The sequence below is a fragment of the Triturus cristatus genome, chromosome 9, assembly GCF_964204655.1.
Source record: "Triturus cristatus chromosome 9, aTriCri1.1, whole genome shotgun sequence".
Lineage (NCBI taxonomy): Eukaryota > Metazoa > Chordata > Amphibia > Caudata > Salamandridae > Triturus > Triturus cristatus.
In genome coordinates, this window is record NC_140592.1 from 397,849,465 (window position 1) to 397,863,758 (window position 14,294).

Below are 14,294 nucleotides of genomic sequence, written 5' to 3' on the forward strand. Positions count from 1 at the left end.
CTTTTGTACAATTATTGCACCAGCATCAGCTTGTGATTAATACTTCGAACTGTTGGGTATGTGGGCTCATGCCACACTTTATGACACACAATGTCCCCTATTTCGTCTATCCATTTTCTGTTTTTGGGTCCTGTCTGGCTTGGAGGATGCTCGTCACTGATGCATATACGATCAATGGAACAACGAGCTCCATCATTGGCGATTTTTATGACACTTTCACCCGAAGCAGAACAGGCAATGTCAGTAATCCTTTCTGCCCTACTCCATCTGACATCTTGAACATTTCTCGTGCTGAACGCAATGCGATGGTTGCTTAGATTTGTGTTTCTGGCCATGGCCAGATATTCCGTGAGTCTGAATAACGTGTCCTAAGTATTCTAGTGTGTTGCCTTTCCTGTTTGAGTCTCCCAGTAGGCTTAGTCTTGCCTTTGCATGGCCTCTCTGGGTTCTTAGAAGATGCCTTTCCCTGTGCGTGATTTCACACTGTCTCATGCTGGCAGGTGCTGCTGTGTTTGCCAGCTGAGTGACATATCATTCTAGCCATACTTGGCTGCAATTCTTTGGGAAAGTCCAGGTACAGCTCTTCGAAACTACAAATATTTTCATTTTAAAGCCCTACAAATTCAACAGAATGATATAGTGACTACCATATGTATTGACAAAGGTCCTCACATAACGAGGAGAGTGGTGACATCCTGCCACAGTAAGAATTTGTCTGGCCTGTCCTTTTGTTTTTGGTCAAAGGATCAGAAAAACTACTGACGGTGCTCTGTGTTTTTGTTGCTCCTCCAGTGGAAACTGTGTGGATCAATGGCACACTATTCATAGAAGATCAATGGTGAATCCTCACCAGGTTATTGGATGACTGTACAACAGGCTGCAGCTTATTCTATAGTTCTGTTGCAAGAGCTTTAAATCTATGCCTTAAGCTAAGAACTTGCCAATCACATAACAGGCACCTTACATGGCTTCCTTCACTTTGCCCTGTGTGCATATGATAGGCTCTATAACATGCAACGTGCATATATTATGGGTGTGCCCCCTTCATTGATGCATATGTGTACATTTATTTGCAGTTGTATGTAGTCTGGACTAGACCTGATGGGTGTCACAGTGGTTTCCATAAGAACAGTTACAATGTAGGTGCTTTAGTTGCATACTTTACCTTTTTCTGAGGGTAGGTTCTCAAGTTGCTAGACAATCAAGCACAATCCATTCCTTTGAGGTAGATCCTGTATACGTTCCCATGCATTCTGTTTTAAATCCTGAGGCGCATTGACCAAAACAAAGATGGCTGCCCACGGTATTGTGATAATTGAAGTGAAACCAACCCAATTTTTCTCATGCATGGTCATGTTTTGCAATAAGGCTGCCTCCTATGTGGAGCGCTGCATGTGATGCAGGGCAAAAACTGTAGGGTGCTGGTGTCCTCACATATTGTCTGACCCTTCTCTCTGTGGAACTGCCAGCTGCAGTGGAGCCACTTCTATTCCTACCCAGCTCACTACTCTATGTGGATGATATCCTCAACAGGGACATGCCAAATGTAGCATGATATTGAGTTTCTCAACCATGTTGTCTTTGTGGACATGACACTTTTCATGTAGATTTCCCCCAGAAGCTCTGTGTCTAATTTGTGAGGGTTAATAGCATTCACAAAAACATCCTGGTCACATCTGAGGTCTTCAGGAGAACAAAGGACTGACCAAATCCAGAGTTGCATCCTGCCACAACTCCCCCGCAAGATTTGCCAAAATTGATTAGCCTCACATCGAAGGGTGCCTCATAATTCTCATGTTAGACCCTTATGGCTATCTATGGCCTTCCATTTTGTCCTGTGTTTGGTGATGTATGGTAGAAGGATAGACCAGGCAAGTGATTTCTTACCAATCAATCCTATAGTGTAGGTTCCTTTGACCAGCTAGTTCCTGCTCTCTTCCCTTCATTGGGAAAATACCTAGGAAGATGTGCCCAGCACAGATTGTTTACAGTTATAAAATTTGAATTTAGAAAACCTTTTTAATTGCCTCTAACTTCCGCCCATGTTCCATTAACTAGATAGGAAATGGCACTTCTGGGCCAGTGCTTGGTTGTCATCTTCTGATCTTCTGAGAAGCTCTGGAGCATCATCCGAGAGAGACTTCTAACCAGAAACAGTCTTTGGAAGATGCAGTCTTCCACTGATTCTTCGGCAATGCCTCGGTTTCTGAAAAATATCTTTTGCTGCGCCAAACTGTTAAATCTGGGGCATTGCTGCCCTGGAAGTAAGAAGGTGGCTCAACCTGAAGGATAAGAGCAGTTATAAGCTATCTGGGTCTGCAGAAAGGATGGATTTAGAATTGAGCCTGAGCTGAAACTATGACAATCTGCTGCCAACTGGCGGTTAAGACACCTAACAATATCTTCTTATAAAGTGAAATGAGGAGCAGCAGAATACATTCCATGACCATGAGTGTGATGAGTGAGCATTGCCCTGACCCACCATGTATCTAACTGAATTTGTGGGAGCCTGCAACACCCCTTATTCTGTCTACTAGGAAAACAAGAGTTTTTACATTTTGCTTATGGTTTTTCTGTAAAGGTTCTGTGTGCGAGACTTGTCATCTTAATGCAGGTAACTATTTGAACCATTGTCTACTCCTGATGGTCCTGAGCAATATCATGACTTAAAAGTGCAGAAGGACCCTAGACCTTAAATATTGTTCTCTGCTTGCTAATGGGTACCCATGGATAACCCGCTACTTGAAAATGTCCGCACCACCAGCAGTTTATGAGATACAAGCCCCCAATACACCTACCTGGTGCTATATCTAATAAGATCTCATCTAATACCCCTTCGAGAACATTTACCAGATTGAGGTGTATCCGGGCTATGTTTGAACTGGGCATAACTTTGTCTGGAAATTGACTTGTTGAGTATGATTACTCTTTCTTTTATCTGATTTCCAATCCTATTACCATTTTCTGGGGGTAACTGTTTGACCTAGCTACCCATGAAGAGTAAAAGGAGCTACTTTTATATCCAGCTGCAGTGGAATAATACCTGAGGACATCGCACACAAGTGTTAAACAGTAGTACCTGCACCAGATACTACCTATTCACCACTGACTGCCTCAGGACCCAGACAAAAGCTTTTCTACTGCGATAGTTTATTTATTTATTTATTTATTTATTTATTTATTTATTTATTTATACGTTTTATATGTGCTAGCTTGGCCCGTGGGTATCAGAGCACTTTACATACACAAAGGAAATGAAAAATTGCATTACATCACAGGACATGAGGATGCATAAAGATATAAGCAAAAACATAATACTTAGGCATACAGTGAAGGGGAGAAAAACGCAGATGGTTGAAACAGTCAGATAACCACCCATCCTTGAAGGTCAAGTGAGAGGGGAGTCCACTAGGTTATTGAAGTCTAGATTAGTTGACTTGGTCGGTAAAGTATTTGTTGAGGAGAAGGAGTTTCAGGTCCCTTTTGAAACAGGAGAAGAAGGGGTTGCATCTGAGATCTATAGGGAGTGTGTTCAACATCCTGGGTACGGTACCAGAAAAGGATCGGCACTGAGTCGTTTTCCTTTTCAATTTCGGAGGGATGAGAAAAAGTGCGTTGGTGCTTCTCAGAGTTCTGGATTTTCCTGCTTTTACTAGTTTGCTGTTTAGGTAGTTGGGGGACAGTTGAAGAATCTTTCTACATATTATAGAATGAGACACACACTTCCTACAGAAACATGAGACACCAAGAAACACAGTACATGAATGTGGTAGCAAAGTATACAAAACATAAATATACAAACCAGTATGTTATGTTATGTTATGCCATGCTATATTGTGTTATGTGCATTTTAATAGCAATTTCTACCAAGGCTTTAAGTTGAGTGAGTCCTTTATTAATTAAATTCATTTGAAAAAAATGCCTTGAATAGTAGTCCCTATCGGGCTTTATATTTGTGTCCTTAACTTTACTGGCAAGAACAGGGATTGATTTCTCAAAAATGACTACGAAACCCCTTAAGGCATTCCATATCAGTGATACAATCCCTATTTATATTTCACATGTTATACTTCATCTTGCATTCCCTTAGAATATTTTTTCAAGATACGTTTCAGTAGTTTTTTTATGCAACACATCACTCTTTTATAGAGCATATTTTAAACAGTGCTGCCTCCAGGTGTTTGAGTAAGTTCAAACTGTGAGTGTTTCAGACTGAGCACAGTCGAAAGCTCTGAATGTGTGGCAGAAGGCAGTGGGAGCTTCTCACAGGTCCGGTCAGTGTGCCGTAAAGGTATCCAGACTACATGGCAAAAACCAAAGGAAATGATGGACGGAGTGTTGAACATTGCAAGCACTCACCCCCAGTCAACTGATCTGGGTTTAATCCATCACCGTTCTTTAGCCCACTCTGCCACCCCAGTTCAGACATGGCCATATGCAAATCAGTCTGACCCTGTGCCTCATGGGAACAGTCCAGCCCGAACTGCCAAGCCATGTCTTCCCTGGACCGGAAACAAGCTTCCTGGGATGGGTTTCTGGTATTTCAGCCGTCTTCAGCCAGGCTTGCTTGAATCCAGTGGCAAAGTGAGCAAGGGACTCACGTCTGAGCATACCCTGCCAACTTATGGCGAACAAAGCAAAAACCAAAGGAAATGATGGACAGAGTGTTGAACATTGCAAGCACTCGCCCCCAGTCAACTGATCTGGGTTTAATCTATTACCGTTCTTTAGCCCACTCCGCCACCCCAGTTCAGACATGGCCATATGCAAATCAGTATGACCCTGTGCCTCATGGGAACAGTCAAGCCCGAACTGCCAAGCCATGTCTTCCCTGGACCGGAAACAAGCTACATGCACATCCAGTCCTTGGCCTCACTGTAGAGCGCACAGAGCGTGGACTGCGTATGTGCCGATGGAGGATTTAAGAAAGATGTGGGCAGAAAAAGAGGGTAAGGGTATAACAGAGAGAGAGAGACTGGAGAAGAAAGTTGTGTGAAGGAGAGAACAAAAGTGCCTGAGATGCTCTGAAGGCCACCAGTTCCACAGACCTTTGTAATGTTTAATTCACAGTCTTATATTTTCAGAATTGAAACATTTTCCATTTTAATTATTCACAACAAAATCACTGTTTTTATTCATTTAGCTACTGCAGCTAATAATCATTGGCAACACCAATATGTCTGGCTTATTTTAGGTATATGCGTTGGTTGCTGTGTGACATGTCTGGATGAAATAACAAATTTACCTTGAGGAACTTAAATACCTGTCACGTAAGAGGATTTTAGTTTTCGTGTTTTAAGGCACGACCTTATTTACAAGGGGCACGCGTCTTGAAGAGGATTCCCAGTCCACGACCCTTTTAAACAACCACCTTTTTCATTCTACTTAAAGCACTGCCTTCTACTATTAATACTGCGGTGTAGTGCGTTCTTGCACGGACTGCTCTTTTCAAACGTCTCTGGGGTTTCCCTCTACCGTTTGTGTGTGATTATTTGGCTGTTTCGTTAGCAGAGCTTTGAAAAAAGTCTACTTATTGTTCGTGTTGGTTAAATTGAAAGGAAAATGAGATCCGTGAATCCCAAACGCTTTGAAACACCTGTAAGCCCACACGCCATGCCAATCAATATTTTATGTAATTCATGTACTCTGAAGTTCCTATGTAATGTAAATTGTTCTATTGTAAAGCGCTCTGACACATTTGGGTAAAGTTCGCGCTATAGGAAAATGGAAAAATAAATAAAGCATTCTGGTATTGTATAATTTTAATTTTGGTTCTGTAGTAGATGGTAGTGGGCTTAATTTGGTACACAAGGACCTTTCCTGCCCTGTCCCTGTTTTTTTCGGTCATGCAAAAATAAAAAAACAATCTGGTATTCTATAATTTTGGTTTTGGCCTTGTAGTAGATGGTAGTGGGTTTAATTGGTACACAAGGACCTTTCCTGCCCTGTCCCTGTTTTTTTCGGTCATGCAAAAATAAATAAAGCATTCTGGTATTGTATAATTTTAATTTTGGTTCTGTAGTAGATGGTAGTGGGCTTAATTTGGTACACAAGGACCTTTCCTGCCCTGTCCCTGTTTTTTTCGGTCATGCAAAAATAAAAAAACAATCTGGTATTCTATAATTTTGGTTTTGGCCTTGTAGTAGATGGTAGTGGGTTTAATTGGTACACAAGGACCTTTCCTGCCCTGTCCCTGTTTTTTTCGGTCTACAACCTATCCAATTGATCAATGCTGCTCCGACCAGCAGGTCAGGGTTACCCCAGGGTTAGCAGGAAACTCCTGCCAGCGCTAATCTTCCTCTGAGATTGCCGCCTGCGATAAGAGTGACCCCATATCTAGCGCACGGTGCGCACCCCTCCCTTGCCCCTGGGTTCGCCCTCCAGATATAACCTCTTACAGTCCTCCGCCCTGACGGATCTCTCTCCGAGCAGCACTACGGAAGCCTCCCCCGGACATCTGGAGGGCCCGCTTGCCTGAGCAGACACCGCGCTTCTTGTTTCCTTCTCCGTGAGGCGCGCGGTCTGGAATGCGAGGTATGCTAGGTGGGTCTAGGGAGTGCGGGACTAACCCCTCTGACTGAGGGGGTGATGGATATGCTGTTGCTGGTCTTAAAATCATTCACAGTGAAGGTAAGAGCCTCGCGGCTCACTATCAAGATATGCATCTTACTGCAAGCACCAGGTTACCCTAAAATGGCCCATCTGGATAACAAAGTAAAACATACACTAACATCCATTTTGTGTCCCACACCCAATCCTTTCTGTGGTTAATCGCTAGCATCTGTACATCCCTAATAAAAAAGAAATTTTACTTTATTACCTGTGCACTGCACAACAAAAATCTGGAAGGACCAAGACTGTCTGAGGCAGCAAATAAAATGGCGGTTTGCATGAATGTAGCCAAAGAACTAGAGCAGACCCGAACTGTCAGGCCCAAGGCCACCAGCCCAGGTCCATGCTTTCCCTCAATACACATACACGGTACTGCTTGTCTGAAAACTGCATACATCTCCACACCTACAATGGGAACTGGAAGGTTTTTCAGCCGGCGGAGTCCTGGGCAGGAAAAAGCCACTTCACACAAATGTCACCTTCAGAAATAACATTAAAAGAGAAAACATTCTCCCTATGTTTTTTAGAACCCTACGACATCTGCGCCTATTCCCTCCTTTATTGAACCACTTAGACAGAATACTCATGGAGCAACTGTCATATTCAAATTGTCATTTTTAGGTAGAGCCCAGTGGCAGCGCGCATACACTGCTCGCTCTGCGAGGCATGCTGTATTATGGTATGCACTAGCAGCCCTGCCCACTTTCCGCCCATATTTGTCATTGGCTTTGTGTCATTGTTCTTCTTAAATGGTGGCTTCTGATTCGTAAATGGGCTTGTTAGGCCCGCCTTGGCACTGCCTTTTTTCCATCTGTTACGGCCCATAACGACTGGACCTTTTACTTGGCTTGTTACACGGCCTGCTTTATCTAGGGAGTGAGCACTATTTTTGTTATTGCCACTGATGGGGACAATGGCGGCTACTTTTTTGGGAATTTGCATAATGATTGCGGAACCCACTTTAGGGACACTGCGATCAATTTTAATTTTATTTATCTTTCATGTTGAGTGCGGCGTCCACTTCTGAGACACCGCGCTCAGTGTAAAAAAAAAAACGAGCACGGTGTCCTTGAAGTGGCGCCGCGCTCAGTTTTAAAGTTAATCAAACATTGGCAATGCAATAGATCTCGCATTTACGCAAGTTTAAGCTATTGGCAATGTCATTTGCAATGCCAATATTTTAAACTCGCGTAAATGCGAGACCTATTGCATTGCAAATGCTTGTTTAAACCTGTTCCTTCGCAGTTCTACTAATTCCCAGAGTGTGAGCACAGCCTGATGACTTCTGGCCACATGACTGTGACTTCTTGGCACCATTTTAGGTGAGGCCAGAAAACATTTGTGCAGTGTAGTCACTAAATCACTCATAGAGCCGACCGATCTGCACCAGTTGGTGAATGGACCCTGCAGAGGACATAATCCTCGGTTCTACCTTTTAAAGAAAAGCAACCAGGAAAATTAAAAATTTTGACATTCAGTACTTCAGTGTTTTGGAAGCATACACTTTTTTAATTTACGTCTAGTCCACCTCTCAATTGAACAAACTGGTACAACTAACTCAGTTAAATCCTTTCTAGTGGCCAATTTGGCACCACATGCCCGTCTGTGACTTTGCCCCAAAACAGCTATAAAACTCTTGATAAGTCCTTTATGAGAGGATTAATACATTCTTCTGCCTATTGCTCGCTGGATGATTTGGCCACTACTGAACATTGCTTAGAGACCCCTTGTGGCTCTGCAATAAAACAGGCAACACCTGCAAGTTAGGAGACTTTCCATACTCTCTTTCCCACTTCACAAGATAGAGGGGTAGCCGTGATTCCTTTGTAGTGAAAGAGTGAACCAATGTGTGAGCTCCTGCATTTTTAGGTCGAGCCTGGGCAGCGCATGCGCTGCTCTGTGAAGCATGCTGTATTGAGGTTGGGACTTGAAGCTCCGCCCACTGTCCGCCCACATTTTTCATGGGTGTTGGAGGGAGGACCACCGGGGAGTCGGGGGGACTGCTCCAGCACCCTCCCTTCCGCAAAGTTATAGCCGAGCGCCGCTGAGAAGCCTCTTAGGAGAGGTCCTTCTCCTGAGATCGTACTAAGCCCAGGAACCCCACCACACAGGACTCTGTATCGGTTGCTTATCTTGGTTCTTTATCAAAGGTAGCACATTCAATATTTACAGGGGGATCGAGTGATCCAAAAAGAGTCTCAATGTCTTTAGGGGGATAGGGTAGCGGGTCAGTCTCAGTACCAGCCAGGTACGGGGAGGCTCTGCGCCAGACCTTGCGTGCTGATCTCGAAGTAGCTCGGACGAGGAGAGCCGCGACTGCGTCTGCAGGGCTCGGGTGGTAGTTCCGCTTGGGTCGAGCCGCAACGCAGTCAGCAGGGCTCCGGTGGTAGGTCCGCTTTAGTCGAGCCGCGACGAGGTCAGCTGGGCTCTGATGGTAAGTTCAACAAGGTCGGGCCGCGACAGCGTCAGCAGGGCCCCAAAGGTTCGTGAAGGTCTTTAAGCACGGTGGAGCCGCGACGTCGTCAGCAGGGCTCAGGGTGTAGTTTCAGGATGAGTCTTTCTCCGTAGGGTCAGCCGCGATCCGATCAGCAGGGCTCTTGACTCCGGGATACAACTGTTGTCTTGTTGCCGGGTCGCCCCAGATATAGGACTGGAGCCCTTTGATGTCCGGACCCTTGCGCCCGGGGGGGGCGGAGAGGCTGGGTAGGAAGCGGCCAGACGCCCAGCAGGAGAGGCGCCAGGCCCCAGAGAGCTGTGGGGCGATCGCACCTAGGCGTGGAAGGACGGTTGGGGGTCCCATCGATAATGCCCTCCGCCGGGAGTGGGAAGGGTTCACGTGGTATCCCCCGGGCCAGGGGTTGGCGCCTCGATGTCGGACCCCGCTGGGACCGAGGCCGGGTGGAGCGGGGTCACGTCGGTGGTCACGTGGAGGGACGTATAATCCAAAATGGAGGAGCCCCGAGGTGCATGGGACCTCGTGCGGCTTAGCGAGGGGGAACAGGACCACGCCACGAGGCCGGCTCCAACATGCGTCCCCCCCAGCTGAAGGCAGGGAGAGTCACCCATCTCCTTGGGGGTTCTCCTCGCCGAGGCGGAAGAATCTGGACAGGCCGTCAGCATTGGCGTGGTCGTTGCCGGGCCGGTGCTCCACGGTGAAGTCCATCCCTTGCAGCGAGATGGACCATCGCAACAGCTTGGGGTTCTCGCCCCGCATTTGCATTAGCCACCGCAAGGGCCGGTGGTCAGTTTGGACTCTGAAGTGGGTGCCGAAAAGGTAGGGCCGGAGCTTTTTGAGAGCCCATACCACAGCGAAGGCTTCCAGCTCGATGGTGCTCCACCTCTGTTCTCGTGGCAGCAGTCGGCGGCTGATAAAGGCCACCGGTCGGTCGAGGCCCTCAGCGTCCATCTGGGAGAGGACCGCCCCGACCCCGTACTCCGATGCATCGGTCTGAACCACAAATTCCTTGCTGTAGTCAGGGGCCTGTAGCACATGGGCAGCACACATGGCCGCCTTGAGGGCTTCAAAAGCGGTCTGACAGCGGGGCGTCCAGTGCACCGCCTTGGGCTGTTTCTTGGAAGAGAGCTCCGTAAGGGGCCCCACAATGCTGCCATAATCTTTAATAAATCGCCGGTAGTAGCCTGTGAGGCCTAAGAAGGCCCGGACAGCGGTTTGGGTTGCGGGGGGCTCCCACGCCTGGATGGCATCGACCTTTAACTGGAGGGGCGCCACCTGGCCACTCCCCACCTGGTGGCCCAGATAGGTCACAGATCCTTGACCGATCTGGCATTTGCTGGCCTTAATTGTGAGGCCGGCCCTTTGGAGAGCGGCCAGGACTTCTCTGAGGTGTCCTAGGTGCGCGGCCCAGTGGTTGCTGAAGACGGCAATGTCGTCGAGGTAGGCCGCGCTGAAAGCTTCTAGCCCGGCCAGGACCTTGTTCACCAGCCTCTGGAAGGTCGCTGGGGTGTTCTTCATACCGAAGGGCATCACCCGAAAGTGGTAGTGCCCATCGGGGGTGGAAAAGGCGGATCGTTCCTGGGCGCCGGGAGTGAGCTTGATCTGCCAGTACCCAGCGGTGAGATCAAAGGTGCTTAGGTAGTGAGCGGCCCCTAAGCGATCGATCAGCTCGTCTGCCCGTGGCAGGGGGTGGGCATCGGTCTTGGTGACTGCGTTCAGGCCCCGGTAGTCTACACAAAATCTGAGTTCCGGAGAGGTGCCGGGGGCAGCGGCCTTCGGCACCAAGACCACTGGGCTGGCCCACGGGCTGTCTGATGGCTCGATGACTCCGAGGGCGAGCATCTTGGAGACCTCGGACTGTATGCAGGCTCGGACTCGGTCGGGTACTCTGTAGGCGCGGTGCCGCACCGGGGGGCTGTCCCCGGTGTCCACGTCGTGGACGCACCAGGGGGTCACCCCGGGCGTGAGAGAGAAGAGGGCCGCGAAGGGTTGCAGCAGCTTTCGGCAGTCATGGCGCTGTTCTGGGGTCAGGGTGGTGGAGAGGTGGACGCCTTCCAGGGAGCCGTCTTGGCCCGAGGACCCCAGGAGGTCTGGCAGGGGCTCGGAGTCGCTTTCGCCCCCGTCGTCGGTAGCCAGCAGCAAGCTTAGTTCAGTTCGGGCAAAGTGGGGGTTGAGCCAGTTGGCGTGTAGGACCCGGAGGGGGTTCCTCGGGGACTCCATGTCGACCAGGTAGGTGACGGGGCTCTTCCTCTCAACCACCTTGAAGGGCCCGGTCCACTTGTCCTGCAGGGCACAGGGGTCCACGGGCGACATGACCCAGACTTGCTGGCCCGGCTCGAACTCGATGGTCGAGGCATTTTCGTCATACCAGCGTTTCATGTCTTCTTGGCTGGCTTCGAGGTTGGCTTCTGCCAGGGCCCGGAACTTCCGAGTCTGGTTCCGCAGGGTCAGGAGGTACCGGTAGACGTCGGGGGGGCATCTTGGACGTTCGCCTCCCAGCCCTCCTTGACCAGGCTGAGGGGCCCTCGGACGGGGTGCCCATACAATAGTTCGAAGGGGCTGAAGCCCAGGGATTTCTGTGGTATCTCTCGATAGGCGAACAGGAGGCAGGGCAGCAGGACGTCCCATCTCCTCCTCAGGGGCTCTTCCAGACCCTTGATCATTCCCTTCAGGGTTCTGTTGAACCGCTCGACCAGTCCGTTCCCCTGGGGGTGGTAAGGGGTGGTGAATTTGTAGGTGACCCCACATTGTTGCCAGAGGGATTTCATGTATTTTGAAATAAAGTTCGTACCCCTGTCGCTCACCACTTTTCTGGGGAACCCCACTCTGGAGAAGATGCCCATCAGGGCCCGGCCCACCACTGGAGCGGTCACGGTGCGGAGTGGGATGGCCTCGGGGTACCGGGTGGCGTGGTCGACCAGTACCAGGATGAAGTGGTGTCCCAGGGCGGTCCGGGGGTCGAGGGGCCCCACGATGTCGATCCCTACTCGTTCGAACGGGGTGTGGATGGCTGGAAATGGTTGGAGGGGGGCCTTAACTCGCCCCCCAGTCTTTCCACTAGCCTGGCAGGTCTGGCAGGACCGGCAGTGATGGTCCACGTCTCTCCGCATTCGGGGCCAATAGAAATGGGTCACTAGGCGGCTGTAAGTTTTGTCTCGCCCAAGGTGTCCGGCGAGGGGCACGTCATGCGCCAAGTTCAGGAGGAACTCTCGGAATCGGAGGGGAACCACCAACACCCGGCCGGCTCCCAGTTCGGCGACTTTCTGCTCGCTATACAATAAGTCATTGTCCCAATAGATCCAGTGGGTTCCTGTGGGGTCCCCCGAGGCCTGGGCGGCCGCTTGCTGTCGGGCCCCCTCGAGGGATGGGCAGGCCTTTTGCTCTTGCTGGAATTGTTCGCGGGTGGGGCCCCCGTCGTGGCGCCACTGGGCCAGCTCGGGGATCTCGCTGAGGGAGGCGGCCTCGTCGGGAAGAAGTTCGGATGGCCCAGCCTCATCGTCAGGTTCCTCCGTGCCGGAGGAGGGTGGTAGTTCTGGGCCCGTAGGCTCGTCGGGGGCCGCGGCAGCGGCAGGTTGGGTGGTCATGGACCGGGTGGTGGCGCAGGCCCACTCGGGCAGCCCTAGCATCCCCAGATGCTCTCGGCGCTCCACCTGGGCCCAGGGGGAGCTCTCTAGGTCATTCCCCAGGAGGCAGTCCACCGGGGCGTTGTCGCGGACAGTTACTTTGAGGGTGCCTGACACTCCCCCCCACTCGAAGGGGATCCTGGCCATCCGGCACATGCTTTCGGTGTTGTCCGCGGTCCGGACAGGGCATAGGACATGCGGCAGGATTTGTTCGGGGGCCACCAGGTGGCAGCGGACAGCGGTCACGCTGGCCCCGGTGTCCCGGAGAGCTTCGGCCCGTTGTCCATTGATGGTGACCCACTGCTGGTACTTCTGGGTGTTGCTTGGGATGGCAGCCCGGGGCACCATTTCTCGGGGGCCCAGGCATACGAGTGACATGGCAGCTGGTTCCCACTCAGGAGACCCGTCCTCGCGGTTTTCCTCCTCTTCCTCTCCTTCCCCCAGGGCTGCGGCGGCTATTTGGCGGGGAGGGGGCCCAGCGGTCCCGCTCCGCCGGTTCACAGGGCAGGCCGGGTCGCTCGCATAGTGGCCGGTCTGTTGGCAGCCGAAGCAGGTCACTGTTGGTCGGGGTCCAGGCCTGGCGATGGGGGTCCCCCGTCGGACCAGGGTCGGGGACGTGTGGTTGGCGGCTTGGCCTCGTGGCGGGCTTCTGGGCGGTCCGGTCGGGAAGTCTCGACTGCGGTGGGACCCCCCTCCTCCGCCCCGCTGGCGAGGAGGTCCCGTGGTACTCCGTTGGTAGTCCCCCACGGGGTTCCGGGGGACCCGGGTGCTGACCCAGCGGTCGGCTTCGGCGGTGAGCTTCCGGGGCTCGGTCAGCTTACTGTCCAGGAGGTGTTGCCTTAGTTCCACAAAGCAGTTGTTGGCGAGGTGCTCCCAGACAATGAGGTCGAACAGTTCGTTGTACGAGGTGACCTTGCTCCCTTTTATCCATCCTTCAAAGGCCCGGCTGAAGAAGTCCACGTATTCGACCCATGTGGTGCCGGGGAGCTTCTTACAGTCCCGGAAGCGCTGCCGGTACATCTCGGCTGATAGTCCGTAGCGTGTGAGTAGGGCTTCTTTCATGTGGTCGTATGAGGTCATCACCGCGTCGGGGAGTTGCAGCAGGGTATCCCGGCCCTCGCTGAGGAACCTCCCCCATAGGCCGGCACCCCAATCCTTCCGGGGTACCCGATGGGAGATCATGGCTACCTCGTAGGCTCGGAACCACTGCTGGATGTCGTCGTTTTTGTAGTATTCCTTGACGACATCCTTGGGGATATGAACCTTCGGCTCGGTTGGTGGCAGAGCGTCCCGGGCCCTGGGGGTGCCGGTCTCCCCCGTTTTGGATTTCAGTTCGAGTGCCTTGAGGCCCCTCTCGTGCTCGAGGGTTAGCCGTTTCTCTTCTAGTTCTCGCTGCCGTTTCTTTTCTTCGATTTCCTCCTGCAGCCGGAGTTGCTCCAAGGCTAGTTTTTTCTCTGCCAGCAGGAGTTCGCCGTCCAGCCGGAGTCGGGCGAGGTCCATTTCGTGTGTCCGGACCCTCTCCCGTTCTTGCATCTCCTCGTGGGACAGGCCGGCTTCCAGGATGCTTCATCCCCCATCTGTCGGGGTTATGGTCGGTGGCCGGT

The 14,294-nt window shown here is 51.1% G+C and overlaps 1 long non-coding RNA gene across 1 annotated transcript in view; it reads left to right on the forward strand.

Moving 5' to 3' along the window:
* The first annotated feature begins 6,431 nt into the window (after positions 1 to 6,431).
* The window catches only part of LOC146798029 (uncharacterized), a 72,106-nt gene continuing 64,243 nt past the window's right edge, over positions 6,432 to 14,294 (forward strand). Inside the window, exon 1 of the long non-coding RNA XR_014969091.1 lies at positions 6,432 to 6,534. This is a non-coding gene — a long non-coding RNA (uncharacterized LOC146798029). The remainder of the gene's footprint in view (positions 6,535 to 14,294) is intronic.